We start from the raw sequence: 25434 nt of genomic DNA on the forward strand, positions 1-25434 counted from the left end.
TCACTCAAAAATATGGCGTTATCAACAGGGGACGCATGCACCAATTTCACTGCAAATATGTGGAGACAAGGTAGAAAACCAGGCAATGCATCCTTCAAACCTGCTTCGGCACATAGAGACCAAGAACTCCGGATTGAAAGCCATGAACTTGGAATTTATGGAAAGAAAAACAATTTAACATGAAGGACAGAAGCTAATTTGAGGGTCACAACTTATGGTGAGTAGATATTGGTGTAATAATTGTTTAATAGTTATTGCAAGTGCATAATATAAAGTTTAATGGTTTTTTTTTTTTTTTTATTTAATTACCCCCGGTCCACGAAAAAACTTGCCCAGCACAAAACCGGTCCGTGGCAGGAAGGTTGGGGGCCGCTGCTCTAAATCACATGTTAATCAGCAAACGTTTGGTAACAGAATCAACTGCAACAATTATAATCAGTGGCAGCGTTGTAGAGACTGTAGAAATGGCTTCAAGAAATTCTAACTAATTCCTTATTTTAATTTTAATAAAAAAATGTTTTTAGCAGTTTTGTGGAAGAAAAAAAAGCAAAAAGACATTATAAAGACAAACAATTCATTATAAAATAAAATGTCAAGTTTTATTTGTGTCAAATGTCAAAATTGAGACATCTAGCAGCACAGTCTGGATAGTTCAGTAAAGCAAAATAAAATGGTATCGTCATGAAAGAGCGGTGCATAAATCAATGGATCACACAGTGGTGTGTGTGTGTGTGTGTGTGTGTGTGTGTGATAAAAGGAAAATAAAAGCAAAATATCGGTACATTCAGTCGAGGAGCTGAGCAGAAACTTCCAGGCGTTCTCAATAGAGGTCAGAGGGTTATGGAGTTCGTTAGTTCGGTCTGAGACACAGATCCCCTCATTGTGCTCTTTACCAACACAACCATTGGTCATGAGGTCCCAGTTTACTCCACCATTAAACACTGATTGCGCTGGAGCTGCTACGATCCTGGGCAAAGGTTTGCTGTCTCTCAGATGAAGTCAACCCACGCATCACCGCTGCTTGCTTTGCCAGCCAGAGAGTGCTAGCACATACAAGAGAGCTCTTTTTCACTTGGGTAAAATGCTGCAAATATATTGCAAGTAGAAATGATAGATGCAGACTCCTTTGAGCTCTGACACAGCTTAGCGTAAGCGTCATGTTCATTTTATCCTGCATGCAGTCTTATTTAAGTGCCCTAAATATGTGAGAGAAATGTCTGCGTTAGAGTTCTGGGAGACTGCTCGTTTGATGCGAAATTGTTTTATGATATCCTGACTTGGAGGGTTATTTAAATAGTAAAAGTCAGTTCAATGACCCGAAAGGACTTTCCAGCAGATGGTCATGACTCGCCATGGGAGCCAGGTGGTGAAAGATCCGTGTCATAATGTAGGGATGGGGCTGAACAGGGTATAAAAGCTGCCATGTCCATGCTGCATGTGAGTACAGCGATCCGATTCGTTTCAGAGAACATGCATTCAACCACGAAGAATTTCCCTGACACCTGTTACAGTCTTTGTTGCTTCTGCATTGTGTTATTACACATCAATAACATTGTGCTTATGCTTGTAACCATCCCATTGCAACGGTAGGATATTTTAATTTATTTATAATTATGATCAGGCATTATTAAGGAATTAAAGACTTCTTTTAGATGATCCTATTTAAAATCAGAATTTCAAATTGACTAATCGTGAATTTGTGCATCTTTCTTATTTTTCCTTTCTTTTGTCTTTTTTCATGAGTATTTGATCCTGGTGTTTCCTTTTGTGTTGCTGCTGCTGCCTTTAAATCCCTTGTGTCATCCTTTCTATAAATACAGGAATTGTAACACAGATGCAGCATTCCTTTTGGTTCTTACACTTTACAGTTCAGTACAGATAATCAAGCCTGTCTGTCCTTAAGTATATATATATATATTCTTATTATTAAAAAAATTGGTGGTTGCATCATTTAAGTAAACAATTCATGGGCTTTGCAAGATGGAAGAAAATGAAGCATAGCCAATGACATTCAACTGCTCTGCAGTGTGTAGTGAGGGATGATTAATTTAGAAAAGAGCAAATTACCAGGTGTGTGCACTCGTGTCAGGGAACTTCCCGAAGAGAAACTGAAGCAGTTAGAGACCGCACGAAACACGAGGGCATCATTCCTGCACAATGCAAGAGACAAAACTTTTCACCCATGAGCCTTGAAAAATTAGACACATTTTATTTGGTAGTTCTCGGTTGAAAGAGTTCCAACGAGGTAGTATCTCCCGTCAAAGTATTTGCCCTTTTCAAATGTCCAGCCCACAGCTGTTATCAGCGCCGAGTGGACACAAGTCCCCAATCAGCCAGCAAACAGCTGAAAAATCAACATTTATTCTTCAGCTCTGGCTTTCACAAACAATATGACAGGTCATTAGTTTCTCCAAGCAGCTTCCGTTAAATGCATGCAGCATAAGCTTTATCGTAATTCCTCGTGCTACAATGATTGCTATTGAAAAAGACAGCGCTGTTGCGTTTAATTTTAGTTTTTAGACCCCTCCCTGAGCTGCCACCTTATCGTGGTGGAGGGGTTTGCGTGTCCCAATGATCCTAGGAGCTCAGTTGTCGGGGGCTATATGCCCCTGGTAGGGTCTCCCATGGCAAACAGGTCCTAGGGGAGGGACCAGACAAAGGGTAGCTCGAAAAACCCCTCATGGCGAGTTCGATAATTGGTCCTAGGCCTCCCTCGCCCGGCCGCGGGTCACCGGGGCCCCCTCCTGGAGCCAGGCCTGGGGGCGGGGCACGATGGCGAGCGGCTGGTGGCCGGGTCTTCATCCATGGAGCCCGGTTGGGCATAGCCCGAAGAAGCTACGTGGGACCTTCTTCCCGTGCGCTCACCACCCATAGGAGGGACCAGAGGGTTCGGGTGCATTGTGAGCTGGGCGGCAGCCGAAGGCGGGGACCTTGGCGGTCTGACCCTCGGCTCCAGAAACTAGCTCTAGGGACGTGGAACGTCACCTCTCTGGCGGGGAAGGAGCCTGAGCTGGTGTGCGAGGTTGAGAAGTTCCGACTGGATATAGTTGGCCTCACCTCGACACACAGCAAGGGCTCCGGAACCACCCTTCTTGAGAGGGGTTGGACTCTCTTCCACTCTGGAGTTGCCACTGGTGAGAGGCGCCGGGCAGGGGTGGCAATAATTATTGCCCCCCGGCTCAGTGCCTGTATGTTGGAGTTTACCCCAATAAACGAGAGGGTAGCCTCCCTCCGCCTTCGGGTGGGGGGACGGATCCTGACTGTTGTTTGTGCCTATGGTCCAAACAGCAGTTCAGAGTATCCACCCTTTTTGGAGTCCTTAGAGGGGGTACTGGAGAGTGCTCCTTCTGGGGATTCCCTCGTTATGTTGGGGGACTTCAACGCCCATGTTGGCAATGACAGTGAGACCTGGAGGGGTGTGATTGGGAGGAATGCCCCCCCTGATCGGAACCCGAGTGGTGTTTTGTTATTGGACTTCTGTGCTCGTCACAGATTGTCCATAACAAACACCATGTTCAAGCATAAGGGTGTCCATATGTGCACTTGGCACCAGGACACCCTAGGCCGCAGTTCGATGATCGACTTTGTAGTCGTCTCACCGGACTTGCGGCCGCATGTCTTGGACCCTCGGGTGAAGAGAGGGGCGGAGCTGTCAACTCCGATGGTGGGGGAGGATGCCGAACAGACCTGGCAGGCCCAAGCGTATTGTGAGGGTCTGTTGGGAACGTCTGGCAGAATCTCCTGTCACAAGTGCATCAGCATCAGGTATCATGTCCCGACTAGCTGTCACTCTCAGAATGACATTTAAGTGTTTGGGTGTGAGCCTTGAACGCATTTTAGTTTTTTTGATGTTCATTACTGACAAAATGTGTTCACAAAGGTAGGTTGTCCCAAACATGCACAGTTCTTTGCAGCCAGGGCTGTTAATTTGGGGTACCCTGGCAATAGATACTGCCCCTGCTCCATCTCATTCCCGTAGTGGGACTCGAAACCAGGGCCATTTTGCCCCCCTCAACAATGCTACCAACTATGCCACCGTGTTGGTGAGGAAACTTGCCCTGTTATTACAAAGTTATTACTATGTAATAAGTTGATATTTCAGAAAAAAGGTCCATGGAACATTAACTTTCTGGTCATATGTGATCATCATTAAAATTGTCCCAAATAAAAGGAAGAATGCGTTTCTTCAGAATATTTATATATTCTCCACTATCAATATTATTTTTAGGAAACAAAATATCGAATTAATGACCCCTCTTAAAAGCACAGAATACCATTATTGATCCCCCACCGGCTACTCATGTTGTATGGAAAGGAAAATAAGCAAATTTTATTTTGGGTCTCTGGTATTGTTCAGGGGGCGAGGCCAAATGTTGAAGTGGGCCGGATCCGGCCCGCGGGCCGTAGTTTGGGGACCTCTGCTCTAAGCAGTAAAAGCCAGTCGGGTTGATTTGTAGTGTGATGGACGAGCTGATTCGGAGGCCAGTGATCACTGTGAATTGGTTGGTTTGATTTTAAGTGTGCCAGATGTTTGTTATATGATGTGGAATTTCCGCCCCACCCTGCTGATCCCTGCGTGGATAGCGCTGGGCGTCGTCACAGACCCGATTCAGGTGTGGGAGCAAACGCACCTTCTGGTGAATCACCGATGGAATGAGAAAAGAGAGAGACGCGACAATCCCGAGGAGGACGGCAGATGACCGGAGTGGCCGTTGGAGACGGTGGAGAACCGGAGCGATGGGTGATTGAACCGCTGAGCTACAGAGTCCGGATGGGCGGAGTAACGGTGAACCGTGTGCCATTCCAGTTTGTTTGGTTTTGATGCTGCCGAGATGTGGGTGGCCCTTACGAAAACATACAGAAATTACTGACTCACGTTTTATCTCCTGCCCCGTTCATATTATGTGATTTTTTGAATTTATCCGTAACAGTAGTTTCCTAAAATGTGAGCACTTCCAGAGACGGAAGGGATACATGGATAAATATATATATTTCTGCTTCCAAATGTGATTGCGTGGGCATAAATGTGGCAACTCAATTCCAACTGCAACACAGACAGTGTATCAACTTCAATTGGGTTAAGTCATTCAGTATCGGCCGTTGACAGTGCTGCAATACGCTCAGTACCGGCGGTTTTCAAGACCCACAGAATATTATGCTCTATGACTACGAACCTACCGAACCTACCAAGTGAAAGATTAAAGTCCCAAGACATGTTTCAATCCTGCAAACTATGCAGGATTGACTGGATGGTTTAATTTTGCAGTTTTTGGGTTGGTAATGACCCGAAACCACCAAATATTCGAGGGTAGGAACTTGGGAAAAGTGATTTCTCTTTTCATCACATGTCCCCTTTAAAACAAGTGAGCAACTAATATGCAGTTAATGGGATGGAAGGAAATTTTTATTAGAATTGTATTTATGAATTCTGCTTTCATTTATATTCATATAAAGTAATCTAAATAGCAGAAATTATTGATTCTTCATTTTTCTGACTGCTTCTTCCGAAATCCAGCAAGCACAGGGGTTGCTGGAGCCAATCCCAGCAGTGTATGGGTGAGAGACAGAGTACAAGCCGGAGAACCTGGAGAAAACCCACGTAGACACGGGGAGAACATGCAAACTCCTCACAGAAAGGCCCCAAGTTAGATTTGAACCTGTGACCTTCTTGCTGTGGGTCAATATCGCAACCCACTGCACCAGCCAAAATCATGTGGAATTGAATCGGCTCAACCAGATCTGGACCACTTTCAAATGTGGTCCTAAACAAGATTTGCTTGGCATCGATTTTACAGAGTGAATGGTCAAATCAGAATTGTTGCATACTTTTTCATCAGTTAATATCAGTGCCCTTTAATAAGCAGAATTGATCTCTTTGTACTGTGTTATTTTTGCCTTATTGTGTGATGTGATGTGAGATGAAATCTCTCATCAGATTCTGTTAAAGAGGCTGGAACAATCGGTTGGCATTAGAGGATCTGCATTGAACTGGTTTAGATCATATTTATCTGATAGATTTCAGTTTGTACGTGTTCATGATAAGTCTTCTACGTACACTGAAGTTAAATATGGAGTTCCACAGGGTTCAGTGCTTGGACCTATTCTGTTCACGCTGTATATGTTTCCCTTAGGTAACATTATTAAGAAACACAGCATAAATTTCCACTGCTATGCAGACGATACTCAATTATACCTGCCAGTTCAGCCAGACAAAGTCGATCAGTTGGTTAGACTTCAGATGTGCCTTAGGGACGTTAACTCCTGGATGACCAAGAACTTCCTGTTATTAAATCTAAATGAAACTGAGGTTCTGGTTCTTGGGCCAAAGCATCTCAGAAATGTTTGTTCTAGTGTTGTAGTTGAACTAGATGGCATCTCAGAGTCCACCAGCACCACTGCCAAGAATCTGGGGGTAATCTTTGATCAGGACCTGTCCTTTCAGTCCCAGATAAAGCACATTTCAAGGACTGCGTTCTTTCACCTTTGTAATATTTACCCTCGCCGAAGCGGAAACGAGGGTATTGCAATTGGGTGCGTTTGTCTGTCTGTTTGTATGTTTGTCTGTTTGTTTGTCTGTTCAAGCGCATAACTCAAAGACTAGTGACCCAATTGACTTGAAATTTTTACACAAGCAAGGTTCTGTCCGTGGCTCGGTCCTCCCCGAGAATGGCGTTGATCCGGATCCAGATTCTAGAATTATTTTTACATCTGGAATTGTGCCTGTGCTGTAAACTTTAACCCTTGTGTGGTGTTCGGGTCTGTGGGACCCATTTTCATTTTTCATTAAAAGAAAAAGGATATAATTAATTATTTTTTCAAACTGAGACTCACTGGCTTTGGCTCATTTTATGTGAAGAACATATATCAGAATACATATTTAATAACAACACACCATACACCCCCCCTACACATTTCTATTACATATAAGATGTTCGGGTCCACTGGACCCGGGGCTAATAGAAGTGTGGAAATTGATGTTGTGTGTACTACAAACACACCTACACACCCCCACACACACCTACACACACACACACACACACACCTACACACACAGCAGGCCTAGACAGGAGGATGACAGAATGTAGGTACACAGAAAATCAGTGGGTCAAATGTGCGAGATCTGGGCTGCCTGTGATGCTCAGAGCTCCCACCTCAACTGCTGACTTCAAAGAACAGGCCTGTCAAGCCTTCCAAGTTTGTATAAACGGCTGACACATCCCTGGTATCCTATGTGCCAAAGAAAGGCAAGAATGTGGTACTCATGAGTACAATGCACGGGGATGGAAGAATCTGTGACCAGGAACATCACAAACCAAGATCATCATGGATCATAATGCCACAAAAGGAGGGGTAGACAACATGGGCAAGCTGGTGACGGCCTACAGCTGCAAACGGAGGACTCTACGCTGGACACTGGTGATATTCTCTCAGCGTACAATGCCATTATCATTTGGATGGCACGAACCCAGAGTGGAAACGAGTGAAGCTCCAGATAAGACGGCTCTTTCTTAAGGATCTGGGAAAGGCATCGGTGAGACCACAATTCCAGAGAAGAAAACATTTCCCCAGAACCCAAGCCTCTGCAGCCATGGTGAGGAGGATTCAGGAGGAGAATGCTGGTGCCCTGTCCACCCAACCTACAGAACCACAGTCTGCAGAGCCTGAAGTAAGTGTGTGATGCTGCTGCAGCGCATGTCTGGCACTCATGTATTGTGAGAGAGAGAGGTGTTAGTAAAATGTCTGATCTTTTCATTATTCTAGGTTGTGAACACCAGCAACAAGAAGAAGCGGTGCGAAGTGTCCGACCCAAGATGGACAGGAAAACGCAATATACATGCATCAAGTGCAAAAAATATATCTGCAACACACACACAGTGAAGCTCTGCCCCTCATGTGTTGTATAGGCTAGCGGCTAAAGGCCATGTGTTCAATGGGGCTGATGTGTTGTCTTGACTGATATGTTTACTCTGAGTTCAGCTTGTGTTGTGCACCTGAATGGGTTAAATTTCAAGTTCAAAGAAATAAAAGTCAGTAGTTTTGAAAAACCTTGCTTCACTTGTAAATGTGTTTCCACTCATATCTTGATTTTAATTGATTTTCTTTATTATGTTTTAAACAAAATTTCTTTTATAAAAGTGACCTAACAAAGGTAAAGGGCAAATACTAACCATATATATTGTTTATACTGCTTGTAATTGGGATAAGGTAAACATCTGTTCAGTATTTTAACATAAAAAGTTTGATTGTGAGGCATTAAAAGCCACAAAATACAACGGGTCCATCAGACCCACGAACACTGGCTGAGTAACAACAATATGAACACCACACAAGGGTTAAGAGGGAGGGACACAAATGGCATGATGGGAAAAAGAGTCCAGAAGGAGTCTTGTAGTACGTTCCGGAGCAGCAAGCTAGAGCAGGTTTGGCCCCTCTGATCCGGGAGCCCTGTTTACTGTCTCACAAGATCCAATAGTCTTTTGGAGGCGGGGTCTGCAATCTCTGATTGTCTTTCTAGTTTAAAAATCAGGCTGAAAAGATGCAGAACAAATAGTCCATGCTTTTGTGACTTCCAGACTGGACTACTGCAATTCCTTACTGTCCGGCTGCCCAAAAAGGTCTATTAAACATCTCCAGCTAATCCAGAATGCAGCAGCTCGTGTTCTAACAGGAACCAGACTGAGAGAACACATTTCCCCTGCTCTGGCGTCTCTGCATTGGCTTCCTGTTAGAAAATGAATTGAATATAAAATCCTTCTACTTACTTTTAAAGCCCTCACTGGCCAGGCCCCTCCTTACCTTACAGAGATGATTATCCCATATTTCCCCACTAGAACCCTGCGGTCCCAAAATGCTGACCTGCGCTTGGTTCCAAAAATTTCCAGGGCAGACAGGGGGGCGGAGCTTTCAGTTATCAAGCTCCTTTATTGTGGAATCAGCTCCCTGATTGGTTCGTGAGACAGACACCATCTCTATGTTCAAGAGTAGATTAAAGACTTTCCTTTTAAACAAAGCTTATAGTTAATCGATGCAGTAATCAATATAATCAATATGCTGTCATTGGCCAGCACTGGTGGCTTAACATCATGACACACTGAGCTCCTCCCTCTTTATCTGGTTATTTATGTTATAAATATATGTCAGTAATCTCTCTCTCCCCCTGTAGTCTTGTTCTCTCTCTCCCTCTGTTTGTCCCTCTCTCTCTTTCAAGTCCTTCTGTCCGTGGTGCTGCAGAACCTGGACCTGTGTCCTTCAGCTCTGATGTCCACGTCGCTAGCATTAGCATTTATAGCTTTATATCGCTAGCATTAGCATTTATAGCTTTATTCATCTTGTTTTTGTCTGCTCCTGCTCTGTCTTGCTATCGCTTCTCTATCCATCTCCTTGTTTTTGACTCTCCTCCGACCTGCCATTCTCTCTCTCTCTCAACCCAGCCGGCCAGACAGATGGCCGTCCACCATGAGCCTAGGTTCTGTCCAAGGTTTCTGCCTGTTAAAGGGAGGTTTTTCCTTGCCTCCATTGCCAGAGTGCTTTCTCTTGTGGGTCAAGTTGTGTTCTGTCTTTCCCTGCTAATCCTGTAAAGTGCATTGAGATGACTTTCTGTTGTGATCTGGCGCTTTATAAATAAAACTGAATTGAATTGAATTGAAATATGTGTGTGTGGGGGGCCGCACCCACAAAGGGTTTCTATGATAAAGATCGAGGATGGCCAGATGGAAGTGGCCCAAGGGGAGTCAGAGCAATTGACCTTTCATTGCAGCACCATCGGGAAAAATGACAGATGCAGTCATGTGTGGTGTGGAGTATGTTTTGTACAAATATACCATTAAGTCTTGGATAGTTTACACTTTACTTGCTTATATACATTCCTGGACTCTGACAACTTGGCACCAGTACTATGAAGAAAATTCAATTTTTTTGTGGAAATACTTTTGTTCCCGCGAGATGCGCCAAATGTATTAAAAAGCACAACTCATGGTGATACAGTTAAGTTCTGTTTGTTTCTTTTTTGTACCGTGAGTAAAAAGTCTGTGAAAAATGAAAAGTAACGTTTTTGACATGACTTCCAAGTGAAGTAACAGATCAACAACAGATCTGTCCCTTAATCAATCCTATTTTAACTGATTTCCTTGGGGTCTTGTTCATGACTGAGGGAAGGATGGAGAGTGATATTGACAGATGGATCGGTGATGCAATCATAGTATCGGTCTGTCAATGTGAAGATTTACCGGTCTATCTACGTTCCTACGTTCACCTATGGTCACGAGCTTTGGGTCATGACCTAAAGAACAAGATCCCGGATAGAGGCGGTCGAAATGAGTTTTCTCTGCAGGGTGTTTTCCCCGTGTCTCTGTGGGTCCTCTCCAGGTTCTCCCACCATCAATAGGCAAATTGGGCGAAGGAGGCGCAGGTGGTTGAGCGGGTCGTTCTATGATCGAGAGGTTGGTGGTTCGATTCCCGGCTCCGGCACATGTGTCCACTGTCGTTGTGTCCTTGGGCAAGACACTTCACCCACATTGCCTGTGTGAATGTTGTGAGTGAGTGAATGTTGGTGGTGGTCAGGATGGCCGATGGCGCAAATTGGCAGCCTCACCCCTGTCAGTCTGCCCCAGGTGGCTGCCCCGGGTGGCTGCAGCTGTGGCTAGTGGCTTACCACCACCAAGTATGGTGTGAATAAATAATGCACAATGTGAAGCGTCTCTGGGTGCCTAGAAAAGCGCTATATAAAAGCAAGCATTATTATTATTATTATTATTATTGGTAAAGCACCTACGGAGGTGCAACTATGTGCACAAATGATTGTCTTTCTATGTGTGGCCCTGCAATGAAATGGCGGCTGGTCCAGGGTGTACTCTGCCTCTCACCTGTAGATTGCTGGGAAAGGCTGCAGTAGATCCCACAACCCGGATTTGGGAGTACGCGGTTAAATGAATGAATGAATCTTCAATTCACTCACACAATGGCTGCACACTGTGTGAGCCAGTGCTGCAGAGAAACGCACCAAGCACTGGACCTGTCCAGGAAGAGTCACCAGAGAGAATACAGGGCTCTGAGGTCGTACGTCGCCCCATGTGCGTTTTCCAGAGGATGAGGGAGGAGTCGTCTGTTTTTGACGTCGAGGCACTGAGCTCTGACGTCACTTCTGAGTGTGGAGCAGCAGACATTGCTGCACCGGCAGATAAGTGTGAGGCTGTTCTGCAGAACCCACATTCTGGAGGTCATTACTGTGAGGCTGTTCTGCAGAACCCACATTCTGGAGGTCATTAAAGTGTGAGGCTGTTCTGCAGAACCCACATTCTGGAGGTCATTAATGTGAGGCTGTTCTGCAGAACCCACATTCTGGAGGTAATTATAGTGTGAGGCTGTTCTGCAGAACCCACGTTCTGGAGGTCATTAGTGTGAGGCTGTTCTGCAGAACCCACATTCTGGAGGTCATTACTGTGTGAGGCTGTTCTGCAGAACCCACATTCTGGAGGTCATTAAAGTGTGAGGCTGTTCTGCAGAACCCACGTTCTGGAGGTCATTAATGTGAGGGTGTTCTGCAGAACCCACATTCTGGAGGTCATTAGTGTGAGGATGTTCTGCAGAACCCACATTCTGGAAGTCATTAAAGTGTGAGGCTGTTCTGCAGAACCCACATTCTGGAGGTCATTAATGTGAGGCTGTTCTGCAGAACCCACATTCTGGAGGTCATTACTGTGAGGCTGATCTGCAGAACCCACATTCTGGAGGTCATTAAAGTGAGGCTGTTCTGCAGAACCCACGTTCTGGAGGTCATTAAAGTGAGGCTGTTCTGCAGAACCCACGTTCTGGAGGTCGTTACTGTGTGAGGCTGTTCTGCAGAACCCACATTCTGGAGGTCATTACTGTGTGAGGCTGTTCTGCAGAACCCACAGTCTGGAGGTCATTAAAGTGTGAGGCTGTTCTGCAAAACCCACGTTCTGGAGGTCATTAATGTGAGGCTGTTCTGCAGAACCCACATTCTGGAGGTCATTAGTGTGAGGATGCTCTGCAGAACCCACATTCTGGAGGTCATTAGTGTGAGGATGCTCTGCAGAACCCACATTCTGGAAGTCATTAAAGTGTGAGGCTGTTCTGCAGAACCCACATTCTGGAGGTCATTAATGTGAGGCTGTTCTGCAGAACCCACATTCTGGAGGTCATTACTGTGAGGCTGATCTGCAGAACCCACGTTCTGGAGGTCATTAAAGTAAGGCTGTTCTGCAGAACCCACATTCTGGGGGTCATTAAAGTGTGAGGCTGTTCTGCAGAACCCACATTCTGGAGGTAATTAAAGTGAGGCTGTTCTGCAGAACCCACATTCTGGAGGTCATTAATGTGAGGCTGTTCTGCAGAACCCACATTCTGGAGGTAATTAAAGTGTGAGGCTGTTCTGCAGAACCCACGTTCTGGAGGTCATTAGTGTGAGGCTGTTCTGCAGAACCCACATTCTGGAGGTCATTACTGTGTGAGGCTGTTCTGCAGAACCCACATTCTGGAGGTCATTAAAGTGTGAGGCTGTTCTGCAGAACCCACGTTCTGGAAGTCATTAAAGTGTGAGGCTGTTCTGCAGAACCCACATTCTGGAGGTCATTACTGTGAGGCTGATCTGCAGAACCCACATTCTGGAGGTCATTAAAGTGAGGCTGTTCTGCAGAACCCACGTTCTGGAGGTCATTAAAGTGAGGCTGTTCTGCAGAACCCACGTTCTGGAGGTCGTTACTGTGACGCTGTTCTGCAGAACCCACATTCTGGAGGTCATTAAAGTGTGAGGCTGTTCTGCAAAACCCACGTTCTGGAGGTCATTAATGTGAGGCTGTTCTGCAGAACCCACATTCTGGAGGTCATTAGTGTGAGGATGCTCTGCAGAACCCACATTCTGGAAGTCATTAAAGTGTGAGGCTGTTCTGCAGAACCCACATTCTGGAGGTCATTAATGTGAGGCTGTTCTGCAGAACCCACATTCTGGAGGTCATTACTGTGAGGCTGTTCTGCAGAACCCACATTCTGGGGGTCATTAAAGTGTAAGGCTGTTCTGCAGAACCCACATTCTGGAGGTAATTAAAGTGAGGCTGTTCTGCAGAACCCACGTTCTGGAGGTCATTAATGTGAGGCTGTTCTGCAGAACCCACATTCTGGAGGTCATTACTGTGAGGCTGTTCTGCAGAACCCACATTCTGGAGGTCATTAATGTGAGGCTGTTCTGCAGAACCCACATTCTGGAGGTCATTACTGTCAGGCTGTTCTGCAGAACCCACATTCTGGAGGTCATTCATGAGAGGCTGTTCTGCAGAACCCACGTTCTGGAGGTCATTAAAGTGTGAGGCTGTTCTGCAGAACCCACATTCTGGAGGTCATTAAAGTGTGAGGCTGTTCTGCAGAACCCACATTCTGGAGGTCATTAATGTGTGAGGCTGTTCTGCAGAACCCACATTCTGGAGGTCATTAATGTGAGGCTGTTCTGCAGAACCCACATTCTGGAGGTCATTAAAGTGAAGCTGTTCTGCAGAACCCACGTTATGGAGGTCATTACTGTGAGGCTGTTCTGCAGAACCCACATTCTGGAGGTCATTAAAGTGTGAGGCTGTTCTGCAGAACCCACATTCTGGAGGTCATTACTGTGTGAGGCTGTTCTGCAGAACCCACATTCTGGAGGTCATTAATGTGAGGCTGTTCTGCAGAACCCACATTCTGGAGGTCATTACTGTGAGGCTGTTCTGCAGAACCCACATTCTGGAGGTCATTACTGTCAGGCTGTTCTGCAGAACCCACATTCTGGAGGTCATTCATGAGAGGCTGTTCTGCAGAACCCACGTTCTGGAGGTCATTAAAGTGTGAGGCTGTTCTGCAGAACCCACATTCTGGAGGTCATTAATGTGTGAGGCTGTTCTGCAGAACCCACATTCTGGAGGTCATTACTGTGTGAGGCTGTTCTGCAGAACCCACATTCTGGAGGTCATTAATGTGAGGCTGTTCTGCAGAACCCACATTCTGGAGGTCATTACTGTGAGGCTGTTCTGCAGAACCCACATTCTGGAGGTCATTACTGTCAGGCTGTTCTGCAGAACCCACATTCTGGAGGTCATTAAAGTGTGAGGCTGTTCTGCAGAACCCACATTCTGGAGGTCATTAAAGTGAGGCTGTTCTGCAGAACCCACATTCTGGAGGTCATTAAAGTGAGGCTGTTCTGCAGAACCCACATTCTGGAGGTCATTAAAGTGTGAGGCTGTTCTGCAGAACCCACATTCTGGAGGTCATTAATGTGAGGCTGTTCTGCAGAACCCACATTCTGGAGGTCATTAAAGTGAAGCTGTTCTGCAGAACCCACGTTATGGAGGTCATTACTGTGAGGCTGTTCTGCAGAACCCACATTCTGGAGGTCATTAAAGTGTGAGGCTGTTCTGCAAAACCCACGTTCTGGAGGTCATTAATGTGAGGCTGTTCTGCAGAACCCACATTCTGGAGGTCATTAGTGTGAGGATGCTCTGCAGAACCCACATTCTGGAAGTCATTAAAGTGTGAGGCTGTTCTGCAGAACCCACATTCTGGAGGTCATTAATGTGAGGCTGTTCTGCAGAACCCACATTCTGGAGGTCATTACTGTGAGGCTGTTCTGCAGAACCCACATTCTGGGGGTCATTAAAGTGTAAGGCTGTTCTGCAGAACCCACATTCTGGAGGTAATTAAAGTGAGGCTGTTCTGCAGAACCCACGTTCTGGAGGTCATTAATGTGAGGCTGTTCTGCAGAACCCACATTCTGGAGGTCATTACTGTGAGGCTGTTCTGCAGAACCCACATTCTGGAGGTCATTAATGTGAGGCTGTTCTGCAGAACCCACATTCTGGAGGTCATTACTGTCAGGCTGTTCTGCAGAACCCACATTCTGGAGGTCATTCATGAGAGGCTGTTCTGCAGAACCCACGTTCTGGAGGTCATTAAAGTGTGAGGCTGTTCTGCAGAACCCACATTCTGGAGGTCATTAAAGTGTGAGGCTGTTCTGCAGAACCCACATTCTGGAGGTCATTAATGTGTGAGGCTGTTCTGCAGAACCCACATTCTGGAGGTCATTAATGTGAGGCTGTTCTGCAGAACCCACATTCTGGAGGTCATTAAAGTGAAGCTGTTCTGCAGAACCCACGTTATGGAGGTCATTACTGTGAGGCTGTTCTGCAGAACCCACATTCTGGAGGTCATTAAAGTGTGAGGCTGTTCTGCAGAACCCACATTCTGGAGGTCATTACTGTGTGAGGCTGTTCTGCAGAACCCACATTCTGGAGGTCATTAATGTGAGGCTGTTCTGCAGAACCCACATTCTGGAGGTCATTACTGTGAGGCTGTTCTGCAGAACCCACATTCTGGAGGTCATTACTGTCAGGCTGTTCTGCAGAACCCACATTCTGGAGGTCATTACTGTGAGGCTGTTCTGCAGAACCCACATTCTGGAGGTCATTAAAGTGTGAGGCTGTTCTGCAGAACCCACATTCTGGAGGTCATTAAAGTGTGAGGCTGTTCTGCAGAACCCACGTTCTGGAGGTCATTACTACTGAATGTGTTGAATTCAAGTCCATAATGAGGCTAGAACTCAAACGTGGGTCAATCAGAACCTTCTCAGACGTGGTTCTGCAGCACTAAAATCTAGGAGCTGGAACATCTCAGCTGTTTGTGCTGCATCTCAAGCATCCAGAGCAGAATGAGAAAGAGAACTGTTTAATGAAAAAGTTTAATGAAGCGTATTAAAATAGCATCCAGAAAGTGTTTGGAGCAGCCGATGCGTATAAAGTCAAAGCTGTCCAACCGTTGGAGACGTGAGAGGGACACAGGACACATGAGGTTATATGCTGTATTTTGGAGATGAGGAGTTCCACATGAATGAATGAATTTTGTTTTCGCACATGTATAAAAATATGTAAGTATTTATCCATACAAAAGAAAGAAATACTGATAAAAAAACAAAAGACAGAACAAAATGCAGCACATAGTTCAAAGAAGGAGTAGGAAGAAGTGGAATACTTATTTACAAAAAAGTCTACCCTATTATTCAGTTTATAGCAAAATATTCAACATAAATACTTGCACCTTTGCTTGTTAATTTTATCTGATTTATTTGTTGAATTTATCTTGTTTTTATACTATTGTGTACTTTGAGGTTTGCGTTCAAATATAAAATGCGTTCAACATAAACTTTATTGTTCTGATGTTGCTCACATTTGTCCAAGGGTCTGCTCAGGGAGTTTGTGTTTGCTCAGACACATGAAAAATTAGAGGGAACATTGGTCATGACCCCCTGTACAGGAAGTACATTTTATTTTTATCTTTGCTTTACTTTGTAATAACGTTTGGCTTGTTCTCTTTAATTTACAATATGTTCTGTTGTTTGTTTCAAGTAGCAAGGAGAACATGACATATGTTAAAGTGTGACTTGAATTATAGGGAGAAGCGCATCATTAAGCACTAGGTAGGTGATATAGAAACCGAGATAAGAACATTAAACTATCTCCAGCTGCAGAAATGACCTGAAGCAGGTAGTAACAAAAGTCTGGTCTGCTCAGAGTTGTTTACTTTACCAGAAGAATTAAGAAGATACCTGCAGAAGAAATGGGAAGGAGACACATTCAGGTAATACAAAGAATTGTAAAATATAAAAGAAAAGTACAAAATGGACAGATTTAGAAATGTCCTGGATTTCTAGAGTTATTGAATTATTAATTAATGAAATATGAAATAATACTGAGGTGATGATTGTAGTAATTAACATTTATGAACACTTAATTTTCTGTCCCGGACTCTTGAACATTCATAACTGATAACTTGCACTGTTCTCTTTGCACTGCGTGATTACGCTAGTTTACTGCTGCTAATACACATCTGTGTATCCACTCCTGCTGCTGCTGTTTTGTGATGTGTCTGTACTTGTATGTTTTTTGTATATTAGTCATTACTGTTACATGTAGCACGACTTCACCGAGAAACATTCCTAGTCTGTGAACCCTCACTGACAATAAACACCTTCTGATTCTGATTCTCAAAAACACTCACAGCATAAACCTCCGCCAAGCAGCTCGTCCCCCTCCTAACTGGATCTACACCGTCCACACGGTGATCTGGATCAGCATCAAAAGGTTCTAGATTGTTCTTGGTATCTTTATACACCAACCATGAAACGTGAAATGCCCCTTTATGACTGTGATTTTTGGTGAGTGAATTGAATGCATATTTTACAAGATTTTGTTATAAAGCCTCTATTATAAGTAAATGTAAAAATCTGGAAGATTTTTTTTTATCCAGATCACTCTGTTGGGATCTAAGTAAGACGAAGACCCATCAGATTTTTGGCATCAAGCGCCATCCACTAGTTTTTCCGTAATCATGCTAAACACAATGTGATTCCCTGAAAATGTCATCAGATAAACAACCCAACGCCAGTAATTACATAATCCCCGCCTCAGTGGAGGTAAATATCATTATGACTGAATTAACGCATGCATAAACAATATAATGATTTGTTTGAATTTTGCTTGTTTTTCTACTTCATAGCACGAACAAAAACTACAAAATCTGGAGCCTGGAGAAATGAAATGTCAGAGTGCCACGCCAAAAATACCCCAAACTGTTTTTAATAAGGTACCGTATTTTTACGACCTTATGACTTACCTGCTGATTCGGCGCAGTCTCATTAACAGCTGATTTTACAGTATTTCAAACGTACAAAGGGCGCGCGGATCAAAAGGCGCCGGCATGATAGGTGCGCAAAATAAAGCAGGAGCAAAACTGAGTTTGGTACTCACATCTTTAATCGTCATCAATCAAACAAGTATACTAGTGCGCGTTTTCAAAAATAGAGCCGGAGCAAAACTGAGTTTGGTACACAGCTTTTTTTAATCATCATTAATCAAACCCATCAAAGTCCTCATCCTCTGTTTCTGTATTGAACAGCTGCGCTAGATCTCCATCAAACATTTCCGTGCCGTGCGGCGCCTCGGAAATGATGCCGGCTTTCGCGAAGGTTCGAACAACAATGCTAGCAGACAGTTAGCCGAAGCAGCTACAATCCAGTCAAACGGTGGCGCTGCGCTGCCTTCCACTCTGAGTGGAACTGTGTTCTCCTTCTGTCGTCCAGCGCTCCCACGCAGCACGCAGTTTAACGTTGAACGGTTGGAGTTCTTTGGTTAATCCACCGGGGATGATGATGATGATAAGATAGTTTGCTAGTTAGCTCGTTAGCTAGCTTCACTCCGGTTTAGACCGTATCGGTGAGATCAGCGTGCACGGAGTCGCAGATCTCAGGAGCCGAGTTGCTGCAGGTCGTCTTGTTGCTTCCTCCTCTTCCTCCTCTTCCTCCATTGATTCATTAATGCTGGATTCTCTCGCCGCTGCTCTATTCTCGTGTTCTGCTGCGGGACCGACAGCCTCGAGTTGGAACTCCGCTTCGCCATAATACTATGGTGAAGGACAGCACTGGTACGCTTCACTCCGCGAGACTCCTGACTGAGTCCGCCTTACAACAAAACATAGGGCGTTCGGGACATTTTGAAGATAAGTTTTACGTGCGTTTAACGGTTGTGAAAATACGGTAAGCAGGACCTGGGTGCCACTTTAATGAAGCACTCAACGAAGTTCTGTTGCCGTTACAGTGGAAGCTAGTGTTGTGCGATTCCTGAACGAATCGTTCAAAACCCGTGATTCACTTTACTGAATCATGAGTCATGATTCTTCTTCCCCACTGAGTCGTTCACTGACTCGTCCCTGCTACCGCTAGTTAGCTGCACAGCTAGCTGAAGACACCAATCAGTATATTACTGCTGTTCTAACATACCTTGTAGAAACATGTCGAGTTAATCACTGTAATTGTGAGAAAAGCATCGATTCATTTTTTTTTTAATGAACTACCAATTCCCCTGGTGAACCGTCCCACTCGCTACAAGCTAGCATCAGCTCAGCTGCGCTCACAACAAGAGAGTGGTTCAGTGAGTCGCTCACCCCCCCTCCCCGCAGCACAACGAGTCACTGAGCCGGACTCACGTATGAGTCACTGAGTCCGGACTCACTAACCCGCTTTCAGCGGCAGCAGCCACTCGACTCGAGCCTGGGGGGGCCCTTCCTCACCGGAGCCGAGGGGCTGCTGCCCCGCCCGTTCTGTTTGTCTCATAAGGATCAATAAGAGACTAAAGTAAAATCGATATTCAGTCAGTTAGTCCACTGAGTATTCTGAAGATAAACTTTAGTGTCCGGACTTAACAGAAACTATTTAATGTCGCCTTTTTATTACAGTATATAATTAAAATTAAAAAATATATTTTTGGAATATTGGCGGAAACATAATAAATAAAAATAAAGATGTAAAACGTTTTTATTTAATGCTTTTGCACAAGTGTATTGTATACTATATGTATTTTTAGTCTAATGCTGCACTGTTTGAACACATTTTTTGCTTTTGTATTTATATTTAATTTATGCAGAGAACAAAAAAAATATTTTTTTTCCCTTTCAGAACTCCTGATCTTTCCCTCTTTTCCCTCAATGACATTTATTATTTCCCTGTTTCAATCAGCCATTTTAGCAGCATCAATTGGTAGCAGGTGAAACTTGTATTCACAGTATATTTCTATGTACCTTCTGGGTAACTGGCTCAGTGACTCAAATGACTCAAATGAATCGATTCACTTTAGTGAGTGATTCATTCAAACCCGATTCAGTAAAAAGAATCATAGTTCCCATCACTAGTGGAAGCAGGTTTCCCAGTAAGGAGTGACAGGCTCACCAGGATATCTATGACTGTTCAATATGTGGACCCCTGCATCTACTAAAGTCATGATCAATGGCAGGACACAAGGGAGTAGGCAAAGGCAGAGGAGAGAAATGACCATTCCAAATGTCAAACAGGTAGATTTAAAGAATGCAGCCAATGTGCAGGAAACAGACTGCAGAGTCACTTTATCACAGGCGAACCGCTACCGCTGCATTTTGGCCATTTGGTGTTATTTCAGTGATTCTTATGAACATCTCTGCATTTGTTTTTGTCTTGTTTTCTCTACTTGAAATATGCCATCAAGAAACAACCTCCTTCTGGAAGCTTTTGCATTTATGTGTTGAAAGTTTTTAAAAACAATATCTACAAACGTAGCGGCGACGATATTGTTGTCTATGTCCGGTGTTACGGTGATAACTATATGAACTATAGCACCGGCGCTACGGTCGAAGAGACTGACTTTGACCAGCAGGTGGTGCTGTGCTACGGCCGTACTCGTCTGTACGGCGGGGAGGAACGTAGCCTGCTAGGAACATTCCGTTCCTCGTGGAACGGAATGTTGTGCGTTCCACGAGGAACGCAAAACATTTAGTTTGCTATTGGTATGACCGATTTTCATTGAACGTCTCACAACAGTGACGTCACACACACAACACAGATAAACATGGGCTTAGATTGGCTGGGGCAAAGCCCCGCCTTCAGGGGATGGACTCATGGACATGAAAACACGGACGCAGAGAACGGGCCTTTGTTCGGACCTGAGACAGACACACGGAACAGGATCGAACCTCAGCGCTGATAATCCAAACCAACTGTACTGATCTGTATGTTATATAAATATCTTAATCTTGACCCAAATCCTCCTTATTGACCACGCACCCACAACGGAGAACAAAGAACCGGGAGAGGGTTAGGAAAACCCTAACAATTAACTCTAGTAGCCTTCAAACATACGACTCCCTGCTATATTCTATTCATGTCTTTTGCTTATATCTATTTTGAGGTTTTGAGCCAGTTGCACTGGAAAACTGGAGTGCATAATCTTCAATCTATCTATCTGACACAATCATCATACAGCTTAAAGGAAAGAGGATCAGTTGGAAAATGTTGCAAATGAAAGTAGGAATGACTGACAGAACCCAGAGGACAAAAAAAGACAAACATATTATTATTCTCAACGGAGGAGTCATGTTATTTTTGAGATATCACATTTGTAATACCTATATGAGGTGTGACTGTGACAAAGCCTGCAGTGGCAATCAATGAGACAAACTAAAAGATGTTTAATGTTGACAGAATTTCATCTCTGTATGTAATATTGGAAGTTCACAGGGTGACACATTACGGTGTGAATAGTAAAGACTCACAGCTGACAGAGATAATGCAAACACCCATCTTTATCTGACTATAATGGCATGTTAGCTCTATATTATTTATTATGCTATCAAAATCATACATTTCATAAATATATTCCACGAGGTATATTTTTGTATAAAACGCAGCCTCATTGGTAGTAGGGTAGTGCGGTTAGCATGTGCTAACATAGCATTGCCAGTTTCTCCCTTGTCAAGCCCAGATAAATACAGAGAGTTGCATCACAAATGGCATCCGGTGTAAAAATTTGCAAAATCTAACATGTGAATCATCGTAAACAAGAAAGTCATACCGGATCGGTCGAGGCCCGGGTTAACAACGACCCCCAGCAGCGTCGTTAACCCACGGGGCGCTGCTGGAAACTGGTTCACTGTAGGTCGAAGACAGCGACGAAGAGGAGGAAGCAGTGATTGGAGCAGACCTCAATGGGCATGTTGGTGAAGGAAATAGAGGAGATGAAGAAGTGATGGACAAGTTTGGTGTTCAGGACAGGAACCTAGAAGGACAGATGCTGGTGGACTTTACCAAAAGGAGGGACATGGCAGTCGTTAACACTTATTTCCAGAAGAGACTAGAACATAGAGTGACCTACAAGAGTGGAGGGAGGAGCACAAAGTGGTGGAGGCTGAAGAACGAAGAAGTGAGACAGGCTCTGGGTGGACAAGAGAGGCTTCCAGAAAACTGGACTACAACAGCTCAGGTGATCAGGGAGACAGGTAGGAGAGGACTGGGTGTGTCCTCTGAAAGGAAAGGAGATAAGGAGACCTGGTGGTGGAACCAGAAAGTGCAGAATTGTAGACATGAAAATAAGTGAGCTAAGAAGAAGTGGGACATTGAGAGGACAGAAGAGAGTAGACAGTACAGGAGATGAGACGCAAGTTTTAGGTGGCAAAGGTCAAACAGATGGCATATGATGACCTGTATGCCAGGTTAGATAGTAAAGAGGGAGAGAAGGATCTGAACAGGCTGGAAGGACAGAGAGACAGAGACAGGAAGGATGTCCAGCATGTTAGAGTGATGAAGAGTAGAGACAGGAAGGATGTTCAGCATGTTAGAGTGATGAAGAGTAGAGACAGGAAGGATGTTCAGCATGTTAGAGTGATGAAGAGTAGAGACAGGAAGGATGTTCAGCATGTCAGAGTGATGAAGAGTAGAGATGAAGGTGTTGACAGAGGCCAGTAGTGTGTAGGAAGATGGAAGAAGTATTTAGAGGAATAAATGAATGAGCAAAATGAGAGAGAACAAAGGGGAGTAGAGGAACCTGTTGTGGACCAGGAAGTGACAAAGATTAGCACGAGTGAAGCTAGAAAGGGAATGAAGAGTATGAAGAATGGGAAGGCAGTTGGACCAGACGACATGCCTGTGGAGGTGTGGAAGTGTCTAGGAGAGGAAGCTGTGGCGTTTTTAACAGGTATGTTGCTAGAGGGGAAGAAGGGAGACATACAGAGTTGTGGAAACTATAGGGGGATAAAGCTGATGAGTCATGTGATGAAGTTATGGGAAAAGCTGTTTGAGGCTAGACTAAGGACAGAAGTAAGTATTTGTCAGCAGCAGTATGTCTTTATGCCAATGGAAAGTACTACAGACGCAATGTTAGCATTGAGGCTAGCAATGGAGAAGTACAGGGAAGGTCAGAAGGAGCTGCATTGTGTCTTTGTAGATCTAGAGATCTAGGACAGGGGGGTCAGAGAGGTACTGTGGTACTGCAGGAGGTACTGTAGTACTGTATGAGGTACCGTGGCACTGCAGGAGGATGTCTGGAGTGGCAGAGAAGTATGTCAGAGTAGTTCAGAAAATGTAGGACAGTTGTAGGACAGCAGTGAAGTGTGCAGTAGGAGTAACAGGGGAGTTTAGTGTAGAGGTGGGATGCACCAGGGATCAGCTCTGAGACCCTTTTCGGTTGCCATGGTGATGGATAGACTAACAGATGAGGTGAGACAGGAAGCTCCTCTGAATGTGATGTTTGCAGATGACATTGTGATCTGCAGGTAGAGGAGAATCTAGAGAAGTGGAGGTCTGCTCTAGAAAAGAGAGGGATGAAGGTGAGCAGGAGTAAAACAGAGTACATGTGTGTACATGAGAAGGTCCCAGGGGGGACAGTGAAGCTACAAGGAAGAGACGTAAAGAAGGGAGAGGACTTCAGGTACCTCGGGTCAACAGAGCAGAGTGATGGAGAGAATGTGGAAAGGAGGTGAAGAATCGTGTGCAGGCAGGCTGGAACGGGGGGAGGAAAGTATCAGGTGTGCTCTGTGATAGGACAAAGGGAAACAATAAGGATTAGAAATGAGACAATAAGAGGGACAGTGAAGGTTAGACGTTTTGGAGACGAGGTCAGAGAGACCAGACTTTGATGGTTTGGACATGTCCAGAGGAGAGACAGGGACTATATCGGTAGAAGGATGCTGAGGATGGGACTGCCAGGGAACAGGACTAGAGGACGACCCAGGAGAAGAGACATGGACGTAGTGAGGGAGGACATGAGAGTGGCTGGTGTTGGGGAGGACGATGCAAAGGACAGGGTGAAGTGGAGAACATTGATTTGCTGTGGCGACCCCTCAGGGGACAAGCAGAAAATGCAGTAGTAGTCATAGTAGGACAAAAATAAAACAAATGTCTGATGTCATTCCAAGCTTGGAGGCGGGGCTGGCCCAGGTTATTTTGGGGCCCTAAGCAAAATAAGCTCACGGGCACCTCCGTAGTACCAGGTTAGCTACCAGGTAGTACCTCGAAAGTACACTCCGTGTTTTTGTCTAGGCCGGGACTTGAACCGGTGACCCTCTGGTTGAAGTGCAATGGACAGACTGTTTATTTGTCTCATTTGACCATGAGTAATGTTTTCTTGTTATTTCTACATCGTTCAGAATCAGTTTATTGTTATTGTCAATGAGGGTTCACAGACGAGGAACTTTTTTTCAGTGCAATCGTGCAACATGTAACACAAAGTAATGATAACAATAAAACGCTAATTTCATTTGCTGGTGTTCTTCCCACAAATTTAGATGACATTGGCGAGCACAGCGAATGAAAAAAAGGTCATATTGGTGTGCAAATAAAAATAGCATTGGAAGACAGTCAGTCGCTCTCGTTCTTTATAATAGCTTTTATTCAATCATGATTTACACTATTGTTGTCCTGTAATCGCACAAAAAAGTATACAATAGCTGCCAAGTTTGAGTGTCTAGAACAGCGCTATATAAATAAAACGTATTATTATTATATAAGTGTCTGAGAACTGAGTTAACTTGTGGATAAAGGGTATAATATGGGATTTTAAATAAATAAAAACATCCAATCATTTTATTTAAAAACATACTGTATATTTGTAGATTTCTTTTATTTAGAAGTACACATTTTCCACGGTGCATAAGAAAATGATTTATATTTATTAAAATAAAATGTTGTTGAATCATTTTTAAGCAGACGGGAACGACATTCAGTGGAGCCCAAGCCGCAACCCACCCTGCAGCTTCCAGTCAGAATGAGGGCAAACACCGACAAATGTCATGTTGCACAATGTTTACTGACGAAGAAGGAAAGAAACAATCTGCGCGTCCATCGTGTTCTTTGTGTCATCTATCTGCCACGCCAACCAACCAAGGAAATCACGACATGCGAACACATTCATGACATCAACACCCTCCCGATTCTCTTCCTGACTCCAACAAAAGGAGAAATGATCACACACAGCGGTGCTGAACAAGTATCCACGTTGGATCAATCCTCTTCATAGGATTTGGATGTAGTTCATTGTTTATTACTGAAATGCATCAGTTTAACTTTAACTACACCATGACGGCTTGTTTTCTAAAAATAATCTGCAGGAGTACAGACAACACAGCAAATGTGTCAGCATCAGACCTGAAATGAATCCTGACGGGGATGGTACAGCACGGTCACGTCATCGTTTCCCAGGCACTCACACTGAATCCATATTATGATCATCATTTATGCTGTGGTGCACCTGCACACGAGGCAGGAAGTGAAGGTCACCTTTTTGGCCGGAAGGACAGAACATGGAGGGGGGAGCTGCAGTCACAGCCTCTAATCCGCTTTAATTTGTTTTCGGATGAGGCTTTGGAATAGCAGGCTGCCTCCTAAGCAGAGACCACATAAGAATGTGGGTTTGGGACAGCTGTCTCCTCTTCTGGTGCTTTTAATGCAGGTCTGCTACCACCCAAAGCCAGCCTGCCATGGATACATCTGGTGGAGAGCTCTGAATAGTGACTTGATGTGGCTTTTACTATTAAAAAAAGGATGCACTTCCAAATATTACATTGGCACAGCAGTGTCCAAGCAGTAAATGAAAGTGGGTGGGG

At 44.5% G+C, this 25434-nt stretch overlaps 1 protein-coding gene across 1 annotated transcript in view; it reads right to left on the minus strand.

Moving 5' to 3' along the window:
• The window catches only part of igsf21a (immunoglobin superfamily, member 21a), a 192409-nt gene that overhangs the window by 134414 nt on the left and 32561 nt on the right, over positions 1-25434 (minus strand). The window lies entirely within an intron of this gene.

The sequence above is a fragment of the Brachionichthys hirsutus genome, chromosome 8, assembly GCF_040956055.1.
Source record: "Brachionichthys hirsutus isolate HB-005 chromosome 8, CSIRO-AGI_Bhir_v1, whole genome shotgun sequence".
NCBI classification, from domain to species: Eukaryota; Metazoa; Chordata; class Actinopteri; order Lophiiformes; family Brachionichthyidae; genus Brachionichthys; species Brachionichthys hirsutus.